General features: G+C 35.9%; 1 protein-coding gene across 3 annotated transcripts in view; it reads left to right on the top strand.

Annotated features, from left to right (window-relative positions):
* SLIT2 (slit guidance ligand 2) overlaps positions 1-23,635 on the top strand; it is a 263,931-nt gene that overhangs the window by 78,794 nt on the left and 161,502 nt on the right. The gene's annotated exons all lie outside the window — the stretch shown is intronic.

Below are 23,635 nucleotides of genomic sequence, written 5' to 3'. Positions count from 1 at the left end.
AGTGTGGATAATGTACGTGTACTGTTTGCATGAGTCAAGGGAGATAATGCTGTAACATCAATGTACACAGAAGACACAAGACTAGGGGAAATACTGATGCAAAGGATTATGTGATTCAACAAGGAAGCTACGGAGGGATTTCCAATCTCAAAACCAAGATAAATATGCCTCTAAATTCAAGAGGGTTAAGAGATATTTATGGAAAATCAGAAAGTAAATTTCTTGCAGTAGATACTTAAGGTGATACAGATGATTGCTTTGCCAAACATTTTTTTTCTAAAAAAAATACTCTTATATTAATCCACTTCTGTTAAAATGAAGCTTGTTTTCACAACTTTTTGTTGCCTTAATACCATTTTATTTAAAAGTCTTTAGAAAGCTAAATATAAGAATATAGTCTCAAGTTTTTGCAGCTTAGTGTTTGTTTTGCTTTTTAAACTTTTCTCAGTGTTTTGTTTGGTTGGGATTTATTTTATTTTTCCCCAAAAAACAAGTAGTCTCTGAGAAGAGTTCAGCTGTACTCCTGATTTTTCTTAGCTATCTTTCAAAATAAATACGGTACAGGAACCTAGCTGTATTTGGACTTTTATGTAAACCCAGCAATTGGGATATTACATATTAAAATGGCATATCTTCCCTCCACAGTCACTCAAGACATTATAGGATACATGCATACATAAAGTATCTTTGTTCAAGAGAATTCACTCTTAGAGGCAAGCAAAAACTGAAAGCACAGCATTGCCAGCTGGGTGAGAGAGATGATTGTCCCGCTCTGCTCTGCACTGGTGCGGCCTCACCTGGAGCACTGTGTGCAGTTCTGGGCGCCACAGGATAAAAAAAATATTAAGCTACTGGAGATTATCCAGAAGAGGGCTATGAAGTTGGTGAAGGGTTTGGAGGGGAAGCTGTATGAGGGGCAGCTAAAGTCACTTGGTTTGTTTAGCGTGGAGAAGAGGAGACTGAGAGGAGACCTCCTCCTCACAGTCTACAGCTTCCTCACAAGGAGAGGTGGAAGGGCAGACACAGATCCCTTCTCTTTAGTGACCAGTGACAGAAAACGAGGGGATGGCAGGAAGATGTGCCAGGGGAGGTTTAGGTTGGACATTAGGAAAAGGTTCTTCACCCAAAGGGTGGCGGAGCACTGGAACAGGCTCCCCAGGGAAGTGTCACAGCCCCAAGCCTGACAGTGTTCAAGAAGAGACTGGACAATGCCCTCAGACACATGGTGTGAACTATGGAGTTGTCATATGCAGGGACAGGAGTTGGACTTAATGATCCTTGTGGGTCCCTTCCAACTCAGGACATGCTATGATTCTATGAGAGAGAGACTATCCCCAGACCTTTAATCAGCCAGACCCATTACATATGCTGTCACTCTTGAACTAGTTGTCAGGGTTCAGGATCTATCTTTTTTATTCTTAATTATTAAAAAGAATCTATGGGAGGATTTGGTAGTATTAGAAGCTCAGAATAATACATTTTGTATTGAAGACTTCACCTCAGAGTTTGGTGATGCCCCAGGCAAGAAAATTGCTGTGCATCTTCACGAGAGACAGGACCAAGGTGCATTGGAGAGAGGAATGATACAGGAGGAAATCTGACAGAGATGTTTAGACATGAAAGTATAGTAGAACACAAATCTGAGTCTCACAACAAATGACAGTATATATAAGAGGAAGTGAATTAATGAACTACTCCTACATTTATACAGTCCTAAAATTACACTCAGCCCTTTGAAGGCAACTGCAAGGCTGATGTGGCCCCCAGTGAAAACAAGTTTGATGCCCCTGAACTAGGGATTAGGAAAAAGAGGTAATATACTTGACCTCTGTGAATGCTGGAGGGAGAAGTACTGTTTTGTGTTGGAAGTTGAGTCACTCCTTGTGACTTCACCAAAAGGAAACTATAGTTTCCAGTGCCCAGAATCACACTTTGAACATTGAACATCATTTATTTTTATTCCTTTGTATGCATACTTATAAACACATACAAAGAAAAGCAGTTCATATATATAAAAATGCAGGAAAATGTATCTTTTTGCCCTGGTGTGTGGCATAGGAATGAAACCCTGTTTACAAGGTTAAACAGTATTTTAAGGTGGTCTTTTTCAGTCATAACTTAGTCATTACCCTAAAAATGTCTTAGCATTGGGTGAGTGTTTTCAGCTATGATCTCATACACCTTAGGTCTTTTATTTTAAGAACTTGTTTCTATAATTCTCATGGTAATGTGTAATATGTTATAAGATAGATAGATAGATATATGTGTGTTCCTAAATTTCCTTAAGGATTTCCTGTCATAATGGTGCTTTAGTTCTCTGGCATTAAGTCTTAAATGACATATAGTTCCGAGATGAATTTACATTTATTGTCAAATACAATCTTTGAGCAGCACTGTGTATATTTATACAAGCCAACTTTGTTACTGACCATCTAGCAAGATATAGTAGGAAAATTTTAACAATGTGCAAGGAGGCTTCAACCGCACTTTTTTAACAGTTATGAAATTCTCACGTGGTATGTGCTTCACGGCATCCGCAGGCAAACTTGGAGTCCAGCAGGAGTAGGTAAGTAATGCTCTACAGTTGAAGAAGTACCAGTAGACATGAGTAGATTTCAGTCTCCAGCTTCAGCAAAGATTGGAACAAGCATCCAGGGTCATTGCCCTGACCACAGAGAGGTGTGTCAATAGGAGTCTAATGTTTCAGTAGATGTCCTGTTGCACTGATGTTGCACAAGGCGTGATTCCATTGATTCCAATAGGATTACTGAAGCATGCCAATGTATAACACAGAACAAAAACCAACCAAACAAAAACCAAACAACAAACAAACAAAAAACCCACCAAAACAAAAACATACAACCAAACCAACCAAACACAAAGGTAAAACCTGGGAAGAATAAATACAGCAACGCTTTGAACAGAATATTTAACAATTTTCCTATGTAGATGAAAAAATCTGCTCAAAACAAATCCAACATAGTTTTGAAAATTAAAGTGAAATCACTGATTGCTCTTTTAAAATAATTTGCTTGGTTCTGTCAAGTTAAGAAAACACTGGAGTATTTTAGCACTGAAAACAGAGAACTTCAGTTAGTGCATTTTTTTCTTCCTATACACACATATCTTTGGAAATACTTTAAGTTGGCAAGGGAAGGACAGTCTACCTCTGGTTTTCCTTGTTGAATTTACTAGTGTGCTTGACCTGCATTACTAGTTTGAATTCTAAATAGATATATCTCACATCCTTTCAAGATTGAATCAGATTAGTATAAGCACTACGGGTGGAAAAAAAAAAAATGAAAGTATCGAACTATCACTAAACAAATAACTAGAATAATGTGTGGATTTCATTTCAGAAATACAACCTGGAAAACCATAGATCATTCATTATGAATTTGAAATTGTTGTGCAAGATGAGTCATTCTGTGCCCAAAAACATAGAGTTTCTGAACTGTTATGAGAGAAGTTCAAAGGAAGGCAATAATAACTCTGTATAGTCATGAATGAAGTTACGTTAAAGCTCTGTTTTTAAAATACAACTGCAGTTACAGATTCATTGTATGCCAAATTAAAAGGCTCATTTTTAGCTGAAGTAATAGATCTTGAAGGCCAGATCAAAGAATTGCCATGAAGTATAACTGTATACAGGGACTAGAATTTTATGAAGTGATTCCTGTGTTAAACTGGGGTTTTTTTGGTTTTTTTTTTGTACTTAACTGAGATAAAGCAGTAGAAAGGGGCCAAGATAAGAGTTTTGAATTAGCCTCCTTGTCTTTTTGTCCAAATGAAGAGAAAAGCCAGTGTGTGCTTTTAGCGCTGGGAAGTAGTAGTTAAATGTGCACCACCCCTTGAAACTGTTTCTGCTCTCTAAGCCTGCATTGTCTGAAACAGTGGGAAGCAAGATTCTCAGCAATCGAAAGATGTAAGGGGAATAAAAAAACAACCTACATTCTTATAGATTCCAAATAGCAGTGAATAAAAACTGAGCCATGGATTTTGCTCTTGTATTTAGCTTCTATTAGCTGGAGTTTATTTGAATTTTTTAATCTCCTACTTCTGTTTTTATTGTCAGCTTCGGTATGGTAAGGAAGCTTTCCAGTGGAGATTAATAGAAGCAGTGCAGATTTGTTGGAAAAAAAATATTTAAATGCATGTGAATGTAAAACAACTAAAAATGCATATTATGAACACTGAAATGAAGTGAAACTTTGTGGATAGCTATTGGTCAGATGTCTCATATGAGTATGAAATGTTCCACTTAAAAATAAAAGGAAATCTTTAGGATAAAGTTTTTTATTAAGTGAGAGAGAAATGTTAGAGAACTATTAGCTGTACAGACTAAACAATCATGATACTATAAAACAGAATCCAATATGTGTGGTAATATTTTTATAATGTAAAACACTTGAATAATGTATAGCATACTGTGTAGGTTTAAAAAAAGGAAAAAAAATAATCTGCCAGTCTGTACAAAGAAAATGAGGAAAAAAATGGAGTCATATATGTATCATCATTGCTTTAGATGTTATGCTAGCAAAAAATAAACTTGGAAGAATTTGTATCTACTTTTCTTAATTTTGTTTTGTTTTTCTCTTGAGTTTTAGTTGTGTCCCAGAGCAATGAGTAAAACTGGGGCCACCTGTTTTCTACTGGGGCTTTTTTAGTTTCTGTAAGTTCATAATACAAGATGCAAGTATTCCTATCAGAGTAATTTGTGAAGGCTGTTGTGAATTAATAAAAAAATAAGTGAAATAACAAACTTCTATTCTTTCTAGGTGGCAAGGAAAACCCTACAAAAATGGCTGCTTTGTGGTAGAAACCAGTGATGTCTTAGGAAGAAACTTGTTTAGTGGCATACAAAAGATTCAGGGTGTTTTAAAAATTACATCAAAGCATGTTGTTTTACTGACCTGGATTCTTTTGTTCTTATGTGGCCAAGTGTGTACTGTGAAACTCTGAGGCTCTGTAACTTGCCAAAGCGGCAAGATTTGAGATTCAGGGTATTGCCCTTGGGGGGGAGGCTGGGAAACCCTCATCCAAAATCTCACATTTGGTATTTGGGTTGCTGAAGACAATGGGGTATATTTTGGGGTGACACTGGGGAAAAATAGTTGACTGTTTGCGAATCTTGTTGGGCTGGGCAAATAACATTCAAAGATTTCCTGGTATTTCATGTGACTGTTTGTGTTTCCTGGCCATTTGAGCTGCAAGTGGATGCAGGAAAAGGCTTCCCTTGGCATTCAGCAAGATGGGTTGTAGGCTGCTCCTGCCCAACCCAGTGAAGAAACAGCTTTCTTATCTCCTGAAGTCTCTGAAAAAGACATTCTACTACAAAATCACTCATGAAAAGGAAGAACTTGATCTGCTTCCAGGAAGTTTAAATGACCTATGTAAGAATTCAGATAGGACCATATCTTAATTGAAAAATTAAGGGTATGTAAATCAAAATTGTTGAAAAAAGTTTCTGATAGTCTGAAACACAGACCTTTCTCTTAAGGAAGTAAAAAGGAGAAAGAGTCATGTGCATGTAATGTTTACATGAGGAACACCAAGGCAACTGCATGCATATCTTTTGCTCTACATTTTTTTGCAGAGTGGTTAAAAGAAAGAAGCTCAAGAAGTCAGGTAGCACTACTCTGTCACAAACATAGAGAGGGGGAGGAGCGAGGGGAGGAAGAGCTATAGGTAGAAAAATAGATAAATTATTATGAGTTGAGAAATAATATTTTTACATTTTATCAGAGTTAGGAATAACATCGTATTCGAAGTATTATTACCGTGCTTAAAAATAGATGGATTGATCATCATATCACATGGGAAACAGAACTTTGAAGTGCATCAGTAGTATGGTATGATACTTTTCCAAAATCTCACTGAAAATATGAGTTATCCATCAAAACCACTCAAATATTATTTTTTAAAAAGGCTGAGTTTATTTTATAAAGATACTTTTGGAAATGATTTTTAGGTTAAAATTTTACTTTTTTTTTAGTTTTTATTCCCTTTCTATTCTACAGCTGTTATTCTCTGGAAGAATCTACAGTTTCTGTAATGCTATAGAATCATAGAACCGTTTGGGTTGGAAGGGACTTTAAACATCATCTGGTTCCAACTCCCCTGCCATGGGCAGGGACACCTTCCACTAGACCAGGTTGCTCAAAGCCCCATCCAACCTGGCCTTGAACACTTCCAGGGATGGGGCATCCACAACTTCTCTGGGCAACTTGTTCCAGTGTCTCACCACCCTCATCATAAAAAAATTTTTTCCTTATGTCCAATTTAAATCTGCCCCCTTTCAGTTTAAAACTGTTACCCCTTGGTCTGTCACTATAGACTGTGGTAAAAAGCATCTCTCCTTTTTTCTTACAAGCCCCCTTTTGATTAGTCTTTGTATCAGATGAGATAAGGAGCATTGTGGCAGCTTCAGCCCAGCCAGTTGGTGAATTTCACTGATTTCAGTTTATGACACCATTCTTGGTCTGTGAGTAATGGTGAGCAAATTGTTGAAGGAGAGGACGTTTGCCGCAGCACTGGATGTTGCAATTAGCCACTCCTGAAAAAAATCAAAAACTTGGGAAGAAATGAAGTTCTGCATGTTGAAATAAAGGACTTCGTAAATGTTCAGTAACTGGAAATGTTAGAACACTTGTGAATGGTTTTGGGATTTTTTTCAGTTCTGAAGTTCTACCAAAGCATGAATGTGAAGATGTAAAACATGTTGAAATGTCAAAATTTTCTGTAACATGGAAAACTTACATTTTGTTCTAGATTATACATCACTATTGGATTTGCTTTTATTTTAGATATATTTTTGCATTTGCAAATGATAGAGACATTTCACAAAAGCCAACAGTCATCTTTAAAATTCATAGTAGTCCGCATTTGGGTGATAAATGACATTTAAAAAATAGCATCCTCAGTTGATGTTAATATTTAAAAACATATTTCATTGATACTTACGATCACACCCTGTTTTGATGAAAATTTTGGTTCCAATTTTACTCAGTCAATTTTTGATTAGGTGTACAGGTGTTTTTTCTTTTTTTTTTATGAGGAGAAGGATTGGTCAACTAATATTTTGGTGGATCAGTCTGTGAATTGCAAAAAACATGAATAGCATTTGGAAAAGTGATTTTTTTGTTTCACTAATCCTTACAGGTATGTGTCTATATATGCCTGGTGACAAGAAATTCTTGAGTTTCTCAGTGAAATACTTTTCTGGTGAGTTTATGGAGGAGTTTTATGGAAGTAGCTGGGGTGACAGTTACAGAGTGTGATCCAGTTGCCCGTGCTACACTTTGTTTAGCCAATAAAACATCTTTGTCTGTTGTTGGGCAATAAGTGATTATTTGTACTGAAAGCTGTGTGTGATGGGACATTGTATTTCCTGTGAAGGTAATAAGAGAAGTGCCAGTTGTATTGATACTTATATGAGCTGGAGTTGACTTTAAGCAAGAAATTATGTAGGACTGTCTCCCTCTACTCTTGAAATCTTCTGAGGTTTTATGTTTTTATACTTAAGTATCTGTGGTTTATTTTTTCATATAGGATATAATACCAAACATCTCTTGAGAGAGTTTTAGAGCATTTTTTAAATTATCTGCCTCCTTCTCAGGTTTGGCTGCTGCTAAAACAGCTATGAGAATTTGTTACGTTAAGACCTGACTTTCTTTACTGATTTAAAAAAAAAAATGATAGCAATAAATATCCAGGAGCATAAATGTGTTAAACTTATTTGAGAATTCAGTAGATTTAGTGCATCAGAACTCAAATATTTAAGGAATTTCTGTATCTGCAGGGTATGAACAAGAACCTCTGGTCATTAATGCACTCTAGATATATCGTTTCTTCTACCCTTTAAAGTAAATGTAAAACTTCTGTTCAGTCCAGCTGAGTGGTAGTAACACCTGATATAAAGGTGTTTTTTCTTCTTCTTACCACTTTTTTCTAGTTGAATAGTATTGTCTTTTTTTTCTATATGTGCAGAGCCCTGAGCAGGTCCATAAGCTGATAAAGTTAATAGTCTTGAAGCATGGTTGCACTAAGACCCATAGATGTCGAAGTCCTATTGAAATCAGATAGAAGTTCCATAACTAAGTGTTTTTGTACTTTGCAACTGAATTTAATTGCTGAATTGGAAAGGCAAGCTCCCATGAAGCCTAAGGAACAGAGTCGTTCTCTGCAATGAAGACATCTGATTTAGTGCTATTCATCTAAGCTCCCTTTGAGTCATTTGAGTGAAAAAGGAATCAAAGGTATACATGAATGATGGGTATAATTTGTCTGATACTTAGAAAATCTGAAATTGTTTTGATCTATTGCATCTTAAAGATTTCTGTTGCTCTCTGACTATAAAACGAGCATAGGCTAGTTATTCTGTAGTAGTCCATATTACATAGACTGGAAGCTCAATGAAAGACCTTTGCTGCTTCCTTGTTTTCATAACTAAATATCCTGTTCAACTTCGATTTTATATTTCCCTTTATAAATATTTGGGGGGGGGGGGTTTGTTTGTTTGTTTTGTTTTTGATCTGCCTTGCAACTCTTAATTTTTTTCAGTTTCTGTATATTTTTTGTTTGTCTTAAACTTTTCTCTTTGGAATGTATGAAAAGCGCAGATTTTCAATACTTTTGCTTCCTGAAGAGAATAAAAACCATTTTAGAAAAAGGTTAACAGATTAATCTGTATTGAGTGCAGAAAATTAGAGTCCACCTAGGAAGAGAAAAGGAGGGATAATATATTGTTGTTGATGTCATGGTAAAAATACCATCTAGTATAGCACACACAAAGAGGTCACTGGAGCATTCAGGTATAAAGAGCGAGTCTGAATGCCTGTTAGAAGACTAAGTACTGCTGCCTCTGGGATATTTAATACATGCCTTGCATTTTCTCATTTCAGCAGTTTGTATGAGCTATATCTAACCCCTAGGGTTTAAAGAAGGGAGGTTCATTCTAACTATCAAGTTTGAAGATTAACAGTCTTTTGAATTACTGGATATCCTGAATGCCTTTGCTTTATATGAGGTGGTTTTATTGCTCCATAGTTAAAGTTCCACCTGGTTACATAAGTGATTAATTTGCTTAATCAGCTCTTAGTTCTGTGCTCTATACATTGTGCCAGCAAAATCCAGTTTTCTTTAACCCTAGTGTTGTTTCTGTTCCAGTTCATGGCTATTGTATGTTAATTTTTCATATCAATATTTTAAAAAACTTGTTTTGTTAACATGCCTGTTAACTAGCAAACCTCTTTACCAGCAATTCTGGGGAGGGAAGAAATTTTGGGAATGATGACTGACTTTTTGTTACATCTTCACCTAGTCATCATCGACCTGCTCAGCAGTGAGTAGGTCAATGCTGTTGATAAAAATCTTACGTGGAGGCTAGACACATTCGTTTCATCCTTTTGTGCTTCTTAACACCGTAATGGGGCCAGGAGCTTATTTTATGGGAGCTTGCTCTGCAGGAGTTTTTGGCTGCTTCTGCTTTTGAAAACTGGTTTGGGGCAAAACAAAAAGAGACGACTATTTTCCTCACATCCCAGCTCCTTTGTAAGTGATCTTTCTGTCCTGGGAAAACTTAATGCTCATGGTACATGGAGACCCAGAATAGAGTCAGCAAATGAGACAGCAAGTGGCTTTCTAAATCTAAAATGACATTGCATGTTTAGAAGTCACAGACAGTTCAGAAGCAAATAATCTTAAAAGTGCAAGAATCTGTGCTTTAAATGGTTACAGATCGTATTAAGACAGTGGTCAGTGGTTGTTACTATCTACCAAGTCCCAACTGAGAACATATTATCTTGTTCATTAAACACCAAAAAATCAGTGTTGATCGCAACCTGATTTTCATTTCATTGATAACTGAGGATGGTGGTAAGATACAGCTGCTTAAAGTAGTAATTCTTAATCTGCAAATGCAGATTACTTGCATATAAGTTTTTTAGTACTTTGCTGAGGAAGGCTCTTGCTTTTGAATACATCATGAAACACTAGGAAGTTGCAGTAAGCAAGCTGAGTTTTAAAAGGCTAAATAGATTTGCACTTAAAATCAAGATTATAAATGGCATTTCTCCTTAGGATTATACAATTTGCAAGTAAATTCAGGGGATGGTGATGGAAAGGACTGAGAGATGAGAACAGTGGTCCCTTTGGCTTTCTATCTGTGAGACTGTGTTTCAGGATCATGGAAAGAACATGGAAGACTTTTTTTTTTTTTTTTTTTTTTTTAATAAGGGCACTTAAACTGATTATTAACTTATTTCATTCTGATGAAGAGTGAACAGGAGAATCAGAAAGGGCCTGATACCTGATATTAATTGGTGGATCTTTGTCTTATAGTTATCTCAAAGTCAATTTAAGTTAATTTATTTAATGGTATTTCAAAGAATGCTTAATTGTCTGAGGTTTGTGTGATCTTCATCTCTGTGTGTATCTGGCAGCCTTACAAAACATTATAACAATGTGATGAAAAGTTTGGCAGAAGAGATAAGCTCTACCCCAAAAATATAATTTGGGGTTAAAAGCAATTTTGTATCTGAAAAATCTTTCACCATAAGAAAAAAAGAAAAAACAAGGCAGTGAAAAAAACACGGATCGTTAGATTGTATGAATTGACATAGCTTCAGTAAAGTCTATGAGATGAGAAGATAAGTCTTCTTATAGGACTTGAGCTTCTTGCCCGACCTTAGTGGGGGGGAAAAAAAAAAACAACAGTGCATTTTCACCACTGAAAATTTCATTATTTGCAATAGTCCTAGAGCAGCATCAGTTAAACTGTTAAAAACATAGTACAGGTCCTCTCACCAAGCATCTCCTGCCTTTGTTATCAGCAAACTCTATTGACAAAACATCTTCAAATTTAATAATGTGCAAAATGCCTCAGATAGCCAAGAGGCCTCTTCAGCATCACAGTAACATGAGATGCAGGTTTTTTTCCTGCTTCATGCTTTGTTTTAGCTCTTAGATCATCTACTCAGATCTTAAATACATTGTTTATATATTCATGAATGCTGTGGAGCACTGGGAGACACCTATAAGTTGCTTTATAAGTGTGCAAGGGACATCTTAAAAAGAAATGAAGAAAAAAAAAAATCACAATTTTTTCTACAATATCGCTCCATACATATGTCACAGACTTCTATGACAATTTTGAAACCCAGGACACCATAGTTTCAGGAAAGAGGGCAGAAAGTAAATAGAAATGCTTAAGCAAAAGGACTTCACATGTATATAATTTGAGATGGGTTTTTTAATCTTTTTTTTTAATCTTTTCTCCTGAAGGCATTCACATGTACTGTGTAAACAGATATAACTTTCCTTGCTGAAGGTTCTGAAAACTGGTACTAACTTCTCTGCTCTATGCTAATGACACTTTTTTTCTTCAAGAAAGTGATCTCCTTTTGGTCACTAAAGAAGATTCCTTTAGGTACAGTCATTCACGAGTCAGTCAGTATGAGTCCCAGGCACATAATAGGCGGCTCAGGTTTTGCTCATCATCTATCTGTATCCTTTATTAGGAAAAGATTGCAAAGGGGAAGCATTTCACTTAGCAAATTGAAAACTTTATTCAAATACATGCTTCTAAACAGAATAATGCAACCTTTTCAATATGAAAGTGATTTCCAAACTCAAATTTAGGTATCTTTTAGTTAATTATTTTTTTAAGCACTGAATTCTTGCTGCTGACAGAGGACTTTGTTAGTACTATGGAAAAAAACCCTCAAACTGCTTATATTTAGGCACCTCTATATATACTGATGGAGATGCATTTAAAAAAATCACCTCTGTAGTATAAATGTCCATATTAATAAAGGTGAAAGGTTAATATACCAAACCAGGTTTTTGTGTGCCTTTTGGATTTGAATCAGAGATGGTAAATATAATCGTGGCTGAGGCAAACCATTTCTAATTTATGGTAATACATATAAACAAAAACCAGATTGTAGTTATTAGGCACTTTAGCTTATTTACAGGAAACTAACATTTTTTTTGCGTTTTATGCCAATTAAGTTCTTTCATTACTTGCATCTTATTTCTCATGTCACATCTTCTATGACTGCATTAATCACACACGCTTGTACGGCACAACTCAGAGTCAAGTAGTATAGATCCAACTATTTATGTTTACCAATATGCTCATTCTGTCTGTCTGTAAGTGTGCAAACACATTTATATGGTTGCTTAATTCCCACCTCCCTTGGGCATTTCATATAAAAATGTCTCAGATTGGCAACTTTATATGTTTTTCCTGGAGATCTTGCATTTTCAGGGTATAAGCTTGTGGAGAAAACACACTTTGGAAATCAGAATCAATCAACTGCTTTTTCCAGTCCACTTTTTGCTTACAAAAGCAGTCAGGCAGAGCTTTTACGCAGGCTGATGTGTCATCAGGTCTCCAAAAGTATGCAGAAGAGAGAATCCTATGGTTCTGCTGCAAGCTGCTGGTCTCCAACATAATAATGTTTAAGTACAAATTGCTCCTAAGTTGCTGTTGACAATGATGAAACCTGTTGTGTTTTAGTACAGCAATCATCTCTTAATTTGGATAGAGATCTTAGAACTATCCTTTGATTACATGTCTCTGAAAATCCAGAGGTCAGTAAAACCATTGGTCATATCTACATTTTTTTCCCATCTTCAAGTGGAGGCTTGAAAAGACTATTTCCACTTGGATTAAATAAAGAAATAAAAATTATTTGTAGAGTATGCTATATTCCGATTCCCTGTAGACTGAGCATTTGAACTCAGCTACCATTGTTATGATAGCTGTGTCCCTCATCTGATTTCTAAAGGTTAGTTTGTGTTATCTTTATCTCTGCAGATATTTCCTAGGAAGGATCATGACATGGTTCAGTGATCACAGTGGGGTTTTTCCTTCTACAATTTGTAATATTAAAAAATACCAGAAGATTACTGTAGAGACTTTATCTATGTCCTTTAGTATGTAGAAAGAATAGCACAATTGTGGTTGTGCATTGGTGTGCAGTGATATGAAACATGAGCAGGATTTGAAAAGGTAGCGCTGCCACAAGGAATCTATGAAAAAAAATGATGCATATGCATCAGATATAGTATTCTGGTAATGTCCTGTGGCATTAGTTTTCATCTCTGAATGCAGTGATTAATTAACAAATAACTGTGAAAAACTCCGTTAATAATTTCATTTTATTTGTTCATTGTACTGGGACCTCAAATCATTGAAATACAGTTTGTTAAATCCTTACTTGAGTGATGATTACATTTGAGTATTGGATATTTCCCTTGTACCTCCTTAGGAGTTTAGATCTTTAAATGACAAAAATTAGTAATAATTGTTTAAACATAAGGCCAAAATCAGAGAAACGAGTATTGTGTGGGTGTGTGGTGGTGTTTTTTTGTTTTTTGGTTTTTGGTTTTTTTTTTTCTGATTCACCCATCCTGTGTAGCTATTGCACGCATTGAAAGATTAACTCTTGGGAAATTACGTTAAAGTATACATGGAGTGCAATGTCTTGTAATTGTGTTTATTTTTAGAATTGGGTTCACCTCGAATAATTTATGATGTATGTTTAAATCCTGCAGAATATTTTCAGTATCTGAGACTGATATTTTAAAAAAGGCAAAGGAAGATTATAATTGTATGTATACAGAAAGTTGATTGTTCTTTGACAGAGTTATGAAGTATAGCTTGTGAACAGTATATTTACATAGAAAATGTCCCTGAAAAATTCATTACTGTGGGGAGGAAGGCTTCTGGGATTAGTGAACACCAGCTTTTTGCTTCAAGCAAAGTGACTGAGTTCTGATTTGAGTCAATGGTGACAGAAACTCTTACTGGGATCCCATCCTGGGCCCACTAAAATCAATGTTGCTGTGCCACGATTTAATTGGAGTAAGGATGAAGCCTCCGATGCAGCATTCCCATGCCTTTCTGTTGTAGGTTCTGACCATCGTGGTGTTCCTTTTTTCAACTCTGCAAGTGCACAGCAGAATAAGCTTACTACAGTATGTGTTAACAAGCCTAATGGTTTTGAAGTTAGTTATTTTACTGCATTGTGATCCTCTCTATATTTAGAAGCCTTTAATGACTGTTACCATCCTAGTGTATTTCTATATTCAGAATAATTTGATAAGATTTCATATAATTTCACAAATTTATCTTGTGTGGATGTTACATGAGTAGTTTAATGAAGTTTCTATTTTTGATAGATATGGCGGTAGTGGTAATGTAACTGTGTTCTTGTGTACACACTGTTAGTGCCTTGGGTGTGGGCAGGGGTTAGAGCTGGGAGCAGCTCATTTAAGAATAACATGATGTGCAAGAGAGAAACCTTAATAATTCCTGTGCAATTTGTTAAAAGTGAGAAAAGTCATTCTGCTCCTAGGGGCTGACCTGCCTAGGTTTGGAAGAGGACATGCTGCTTGCTCCTTCAACAGCAGAAACTGGTAGCAGATCGTATTGCATGTCACTGGATACTTGGTTACTATTCACTTGGTGTACCTTGGATTATTTTGAACAAATACATTTGTTCTGTAGCTAGCTGATGGGTAGCACTGAGTGCTTAGAGAGAGCTTGTTATTGTATCTCAGCTGCATACCAAAAATTAGACTTGTGGATTTATCTCGTGCTCCTCTGGGAGCTCTGTTGACAGGATGTGTTCTGGGTTTCCTTTTCCACTTTCGTTTTTCCTTTCTTGTTACTGGAATGGTTTTTAAATTGCTGTGTGCCCTCTGTTTTCTCCTCTGGAGGAGATACCGTGCTGTCTTTACTCCTGTATTGATTATTCTGTAAAGTCTTTCCCATGAGTATACTGGCTTAAATCCAGGCACTCAGGGGTCAAAGATAATGTGGTATTTTGTTCTAGCTTATTGATATTAACAGTTTACAACACACATTGTAGGTAATAATGCAAAAAAAAAAAAAACCAAACAAAACAAAAATCTGTTAGAGGTTCTGACAGCAAGGCATAAGCATGGTAAAAGCTGGATCAAGTTAGGCACACACGGGAGAATTAAGGCTGCTAGTATTACCTGGATAATGTGGTTTACAGTTGATGTCAGGAAGGAAAAGATGTAACTCTGTGTGGTCCTGAAACACAGTGGATGACATTTTTCTAATGCATGGTTTTATGAATAGCATTTCAGTGGATAATGTTATGAGCACAGTCTGCATTAGCACGTCATTGTAGTTGATCCTATGTTCATATGATATACTACCACTTATTCCCATGGCCAGATTTTGTCTGCTGTTTGCTTCAGTTTTGCTGGGGATGTAATTTCCCATGGTGGTGGGTCCAAAAATGAAGACGTTACTTCTAAAAGGTGGTGTTCCTCTCACTTCCCAAGCCTGTGCCTGTGTTCCTGGTGCTCAGAAGGTGGCACATCCAAAAGAAAACATGATTAGTTTTTCTCTGGATCAGCAGCCTGATTGGACTGGCTGCTTATTTGCTAGATAGGATGTGGGGGAGATGGCTATGCATACATGGGTGGACACTGCAGGGAACAGTCCTCAGTGAGACAGGATTAAGCAAAGCATGAAAGGTTGGCCTCTTGTTATTAAACAAAAGCCACAAATTAGTAGATCTTAATATAACAATTTCTATCTTTATTAGCATTCTGTAAACATGCAGATGAGCTACTTTTGTGCATCCATGTGTCTGTTTCTGAAGCTTTTCATTACTCAAGTAAAACCTGAACTGATGGTGATTGTGGATATCTATATGCACAGCTGTACATATAGACTGTATACATCTATATATATTTCCAGTGATTTAGGCAAGAATAGGGTTTCAAGACTGATACTTGAAAAAAATTATATAGCTGTGAAATTTATCCAATGCAGAGAGCTCTTTTTTTTTCTTCCCCCGCTCTGCTATATAAATGAGGCTGAAATGGATCTTAGGGTCTTTTGCACTCTCAGAACAGAGTTTAATATAATTCTGTAAGTGTTATTTTGAATACTACTATTTTTATTGTAGGTGCATGTGTATTTGTATAGCCTGTTGTGGCATAATAGTGAAGCATAAATATTGGAAGATTGTTTTTCAACAACTTTTTTTTTATACTGAGAATTTCTAATGTGCCTGTTTCATTCTCGTGACTGCTTAAAAAGCAAGGTAAAGGATAGTATCTCTTTGGAAGGAGATAATCCTGAGCCTCTTATAAATGTCTCTGAATTGTATGTTAATTAGTGTTGTGTATTCATAAGTATCCAGTTGATATATTAGCAAAAAAGGGAAAGTGGGGTACATAATTTTCTAGTTCTAGTTTTAGAACATATGTGTGAAGTATGTACACGTGTGCTGCCTTTTGTGTTATTTAAAAAAAATATGGCTTGGTTTCAGAGCATATGTTACACAATATGCTGTAGTATTTGAATTAAATGATTCCATGTGGAAGTGCTCATCAGGATTGGTGTTAAGCTAAGGGGAGCTGTAAGGTGGAAAGTCTGCTAAAAATTGAGAAAAAAATCATCCTGCCTCTGTCCTGTTATAAATGGAAATGAACCACTTTAACTTCTAACTTAATCCTATTTGAGCTTTTTTGCTAAACTAATGGTACTTTTACTGTACAAACAATATTGCGCACAGCTTTCAATTTTTTATTTCTGCCCACACTTCCTCATAAGCCTTCAGAGTACTTTCTGCTAACTGTAGCTAGATTTTCCTTTCTTAAGAATTATACTAGTCATGGTTTGCATTAGATTCTTCCATTTTCCTGTTCCACACTGCTTTGTAAGCCACAATGATTGTCCACAGATAAGAATGCTGGGAGGAGGCTTAAAAGAGGTTGGTTTTTTGGAAGTAGTTACTCAGCCTGGCTCTGGAGCACACCCTCGTGGACCTGAAATTATTATCTATCCAGAAATCATTACTCTTACACTAAGTATGGCCTCCAAACTGCCTTCTGGCTTTGCAGCTTTGATGAGCTGACTGCAGGCAAAAACCAACTTTGATAGTGGAAAGCAGATTTCTTTCTCGGCTGAGATTCTGTGGAGATTCCCCTATGTCAGCTACATATGCTTACACCAACTTTCAACCAGTTTTCGTGAAGTCTTTGTCATTAGTCTGAAATGACAATGTATCTTACAGTGATGCAAGAAAATACTTGAAGACCATTAGTGAACCTTGGCAAGAGGTAGAACTCATATGGGCAATTGCCCAAAACAACAGACAGCACGGTTGGCAGGTGAATAGGATTGAGTGGTATTTGCCATTATAGGTAGAGGCTTTATTCTCTAGTGTGTGGTTTTTGTCTGTCTCCCTTGAAACTACTTGATAGCAGCAGTGCAGACCTGTTGATCTCAAATTTAGCACTGAATTTAATCTTTGCAGTTTTACATATTTTGCCAAAATCGATACATGAAGTCTGCACACATTAAGTAGTAGATATACATGATTGTAATGCATTTGAAAAAAAAAATTACTTCTATTAAAATACAGAAAGCTAGCTTTTAAGCATTGCATTTATTAGTAGAAACTTGTATACTAGCTCTACAAAGAAAATAAACACTAAAAAATGTGTTTTATTCATAGTGCTTTGTATACTGAATACTCTGTCCTGTCAACTTGTAGAGCTAGTAAGTGCTATCCTCTAGCATCTAAAATTTATGCAGCTTTGGAAGCAAAGAAGTATTTTCTAATTGTCCAGCTTTAGATGAGCTGGTCATTGAGCTGAATTACTTGGATAAATTAAAATGAAGGATTTTTATATCAACTGATGAAACTGCAAAGACACAGTTGGCATATAGCCTTACATTGGTGCTGCAGTAAATTTTGATCCTAGATGCTTAGCCATAGTTTTCAATAGTTGAAACTTCAAGTGCAAACACAGAGGTGTAGCTTCACTGAGAGCTATTTTCTAAGAAATTCAAGAAGCTGAGTTTACTTTTTTTGCTGGAGAAGGACTTTCCAGAACGTAGCCTGGTCTGGTTGCTGCTGCTTTTAGAGGTGCCATATTCTGTACCACAGATTGCAGTATTACAGAATTTACCCAGTTTTTCAGTTTCTTGAATCTATGGAGAGTGAGCAACAAGAAGCTTTACAAACTGCACTGGCTTGATGTGGCATCATGGAGCTTTTCCCCATCCCCATTCCTCTCCAGATTGAAGTCAAGAAGAGTTAGATATTTGTTGTTATGAGATGTGATTGTTGGCTGTGACTGGATACTACAATCTATTACAAGTACATTGTAATAATTATGTTCTGTAGCTTGATCAGTATCCAGTCATAGAGCATAAAGACCAAGGTTTCTTTTAACGTTTAGCGTCTTTAATGTTTTAATGTCTGTAAATGCATTTTTTGGAAGCTCAGGTAACTACATGACCTCGAGGAAAAAAGTACTAGACTACTTGATGTTTTTCTTTTAATGACTTAAATAAGGATGCACTTAAGCCTCAGTTATTATAACATGCTCTTTCTTAAGGTATGTTGTAACCTGTTGTAGAGTAAATATAAATTTTGCTGATAAGTATATTCAGTTTTGGTTTTGCCTAAAATTTCTATTTTGGGATTCCCATTAAGGATGGGCTAGCCCCATTCTTCCTTACGTCTCATGGCATAATCTCATCTCAAGTTCTGGTTTGTCTCTCATACTGCTCTTCTGTGATTATGCATAATGACTGCCTAATTCAAATGGCTAGGAAAGGCACTGAGTTGCCATTTGCTACAAAGGCTACTTCAGGTAGAGAGAAAGAAAAGATCTTTTTTTTTTTTTTTTTCCTGTTTAAGAACTGACTATTTAAAACTAGAGAGCAGAGAGAATCTTCCAGCCACCTCCCGTACTGGAGGAAAAGCAGTTCAGGATTTTTTGTCTCCCTCTTTTCCACTTCTTGATAGAAAGAAAAAAGACAGAGTCAGAGAATTTGCTGTAATTTCCGTACATAAATACTCATGTCTGTTGGCACTTTTCTCAATATACCACATACCTGAAGTAAACAAATATTTAACTTAGTCAAACCTTCCATGGTGTGGAAGTAGGAATTTGAGACACTCCATTGAAGTATGTGAACTGATTGTTTTATAGCTAACTCAAACTTTACATGTCTTTTGGAAAGCGCATTATTATTAGACCAGTAGAAACAGAAAAGCCTACATTTCAAATTGTTCCAATGAATTCAGTTAATCTTTTACGTTGAAAAGCTTCAGTTGGTGAGACACTGCTATGTACATAAATGTTGTAAAATGCTACACCACTGCATTTGCAGTGTCACAAGATTTGGACCATGAGTATGAAAATATACATATATACACACACAAATGTAGAAACAGACTGATCACACAGTAAGAATATTAGGATGCATCCCACGGTTTCTTTGATAACTGCTGGCACACAGATTCAGCACATGAATTTGAGTTCCTAAAACCACCTGGTAGGTTGAGTTGAAAAACCTTTTGAAAAATACATCAAAAAGTTGCTATGGCACTGCAGGGGATACTTATGCATAGAATAAAAGAACTAGTGTAGTGTTCTGTTCAGCAATTCTTCACCAACAAACATTTCTGAATTCTAAAAGTATTTTGACACTTCTGTATTAAAACACTACTTAGTATTTGTGCTTAGCATTTTACTCTAAATCTTACTTTTTAAAGTATTAGATTTCTTTTTCTTCTGCATCTTTAAAAATATCTTGTAAAAAGTTTTGGATAAATTCACTGTTTCCTTTCTGAAAGGCAGTGTGGGTGCCTCTGAAAAGTAGTAATCTACTGCATTGTTTTAATAGAATTCTGAGTATATTGTAATAAAAGGAGAATAGAAGTACATATATGAAAATCAAGGAGAAGGGAGGTTTTACAAATTTTATATGGTAAAGCTATCTGAAGATTGCAAGGGAGCAGATTACATGGCTGTGTGCTTCTGTCATTGACAGCAGGTAGACTTTGTGTAAATCCAGTTTGAGATGAGTGTGAAGAAAGGACCTGGGAAATTTGCCTGTGGCATATCCAGTGGTCCAGATTATTTGCATTGAAATAATAAAAATAATATCAATTGTTACTCTGCTTCATTGATATCTGCAGAAAGTGTAGATGATATTGAGGTTTTACATAATTTTTTGCTTCTTTTCTGTTTCTACTCTGAGACACCTAATTTTGTGGAGGTGCTTTTTGCTCAAAATTGAAAATACCAATTTAAATTTAAAAATATTTCTAATTCTAGCTTCTTTAAATTTATTTTGCAAACATAAGTAGCATGATAATCATGTAACAAAGGCAGGTATTTTCTAGATTACATTATGAATGCATATCTTTATTCAAGCTGTCATTTATGTCAGTTTCAGTCCTTTCCTAAAGTAAATAAGTATAATGTACTGACTCATCCAAGAACCATTACAATATTCTTGATGCATTAAATGACTTGTGTGAACAATAGGAACACTGTGTGATATGGACATCTAACAGACGGGAAAACAGAGAAGAGCTGAGACCAACTGAAATCCCACTAACCTCATTGCTCCAAAAATTAAAAAACATGATAAATAATACATTTTGGCAAAATGTTTACATTTTTTTGAAGACATTGCATTTTTCATTTCACTGCAATTTTACTGGACATTTTAGGCAAGAAGCATAAAGTCTCAGAATCAGCTAGAAGAGAGTTCTTAACTACCTAAGTGGTTCTCAGCGTGTTTTGAAAAGGGACATTAAAAAGAAGATTTTATAAAAAGGAAGCTTTGTTCATCTAAAGACTCCATGAAAAGCTGCTTTTTCCCCAGTAGGTTTTCCAGTTTCTATTTATTGTTTACTGTTAAAAATGTACTTTGCTTTCTATGGGTTATCTATCTTCAGATTCTAAGTACAGAATCTTTTAAATTTTTCATAGTGTCAGTGTTCAGTTAACCTTCAAAACTTCTGCTGAGTACTCAGTTTAAACATCTGAAGTATTGTCATTACAGAGCCTGCTTTCTAGATTGCATTTCATTTAGTTTTCTCTCTTCAGTTTTTTTAACACAGTATTTAGAAATGTTGGAACCAGAAATTTGTGGAAGAATTTTTTTTTTTTACACCAGGTCAAAGTAATGTCACTGCTTGTGTTACACAGAGTTTACAGAAGTCTGTTGTATTAATGCTGTTATCTTTGTCAACTGATCTGATGAGTCCATCAGACAGGATGTTTTCACAAGAACTATTTTCATGAGAAGTCCATTGACAGGGCCATTCATCATGTTTGCATTCCTTATGTACAATTTCTCTGTATGTTAGACTGAATTTGAAGTCCACAATCAGGTATATTGTGGTCATTGTTAAACAGCAAAAAATCTAGGATCTAAAGCATTTTCTAATTAAGTGGCCAACATCGTATGATTATCTGGTCATTTAGAGCAGCTACCCACTTGCAGGGTTTAACTGTCATTTAAAATGATGCCAAGTGCAATTGAATGATGGTCCGAAATTTATGAAAGACGTTTTCAAACCATTGTTTGAGTGCTTCTTATACCAAGTCTTTGAATGTGGAATCTATTGTAGATTGAAATAAAGCAATCATCTGAAGTTCGGTGAGCTAATAATTGCTAATAGGCACACAGATGTGAAGACTATAGGGCAATAATTAGTGCCCCTGGCAGCTGTCATATGGAAGTATCATCAGTTGTAAAGGACACTTTCATGTTCCTACAATAAGGGCAGCGGCCTTTTTATAGTTTCCGGAATCTCTCCTCCTCCTGGGAAAATTTAAGAGAATTAGAAGACAAGAGAACTTGTGGTTTTGTGTACTGAATTTTTTTAGTTGGAGAAAAGAACTGGTTCTATCAGGATGAATTTAATCAACTTGGGGTTGACTCCACTTGCCATCCTTTTTACTGCAGTATATGAAAAAAGATCAGATATCAATATTCGTGCATGTAAACAAAACCAACTGATATGAATTGTTGGTATAACTTGCTATTAGCAAGACGTTTCACACAAATTCCTGTGGCATTAATTCTGCATCTTTGCTGGCACGTGGAAAACTTTAGGACTGTGATTATGATGTTTGAATTATATTTACATACTGTCGGCTGATCCATGTGAGGCACTCCTGGATTATACTCTCAGTCCCACCTGACGTAGTCTCTTAGAGTTGCCAGCAGAGCATGGTGCCTAGGAACATAAAATAAATTGTTACAATACATAAGCTTAGGAGCTAAACTTGCGTAGTCTAGCTCACATTTACCTTCTGCTTATCACCTTGTGTGTGCTGTCACTTTGATTCTCCTGCCAGAGCAGGAGAATCCTTACAAAGGGATTGAAGTCGGTATCATTTCCTCTTTGAAAGGTAAGAGTTGTTCTAAACAACAACCGTCTTCACAGATGACATTTGGAATGTGATCATCAGCAGTTGCTCCCATCAGGTTATCCTCTTCTCTAGTTTCAGCTTTGTATCAGAACAGCTGTGTAACTGATCAAATGTACGTGGTGATATTCTGGTTGTGTTTGGATCAAAAAGCAGATTTCCAGAGTAAAAGGTCCTGCTTTGATATCTTCTATATAACAGTCTTACCAGCAACAGCATTACTATTAATACTCTAACTGCTAGTGCTGAGTTTAGGATGCATCATCTTCTATGACTTTGTTTAAACAGTCACATAACTGCTCTGTAGAAATGCTCAAATTATTTCAAGATGCTGCAAGTAAATAATGGCTTTTTAAATTAAAATAAGCTAATTAAATGAAATGGGAATTCTAAAACCTCTACAGGACTGATAAACAATCAAAGTATTATTTCTAGGCAGACAACACAAATAGTCTTCACCTAAACATTTCAGTGCATGCTTTTAAATTAAAATTAAATTAAATCTATTCTTAAGGCCATAAAATTAAATATAATAATCTAAAGGTAATTTTGTGTGAATAGAAATGGTAGCTTTAATCATTCTTTCAAAAGAAACAAGAATGCATTATCTCATAAATAGACTGTATTATTGTTCCATCCTATTTCAACTCACAAGGCCAGAGAGAAAGAAAGTGCATGATCAGAGTTTCATAAAAAGGTAAAGCTTGAATTTTCTTCCTTCTCTTTAATGCTCTTTGGGATTGAATCCATTAGGAGCCAAACAAAGCACATCTGTGTTGTTGTCCCTACTGACTGTCAGCATACAGCACATTCAAATATTGCAGCCAGAAGGTGTTTTCCATAACCAGCTTTCAAGATGTGCTCTTGAAATGCGTTTGTGTACTCATTATGCAGCGCTATCTTTCGTCAGTGGGGAGTTCTGTAAATAAAGCACCAAGGTCTAATATTGCAGTAGCTGATAACAAAAAGTAAACTAGAACCGAATAATCTACTTTTCTTTACACAACTTCCTAGTTTACAACTGTCACCAGTGTATAGCAAAAAAGTATAAATGTTATTTTTTTTGTTATTTTTGCAAAACCTTGGAATATCTGAAATGGCTTTGGAGGAGCAAACATGGTAGTTGCTTATAAACATAACAGGATTGACAACAGTCTGCTACTTTACCTACCTTACGTTTGACCTGCTTGGGTAAAACAACTATTTTGCGTCAATATATGCAGGCAGAAAGAGTAGAGCTGCCTGGAATTTTTAGTCATTTCTGTTCCCAAATTCAGAAGAATTGTTAATCCCTGAGTCCCACTGTGAGGCTGGTAAAAATGAGTTCTGTAGTTCAGATTCTATAAGTTAAGAAAACAAGATGGGTACTTGAAAATTTTGGGGACAT

This window comes from Caloenas nicobarica, chromosome 4 (genome assembly GCF_036013445.1).
Source record: "Caloenas nicobarica isolate bCalNic1 chromosome 4, bCalNic1.hap1, whole genome shotgun sequence".
In the NCBI taxonomy this organism is placed as follows: Eukaryota; Metazoa; Chordata; class Aves; order Columbiformes; family Columbidae; genus Caloenas; species Caloenas nicobarica.
Note: the sequence above shows the minus strand (reverse complement) of the source record. Positions and strands in the feature narration are given on the sequence as shown.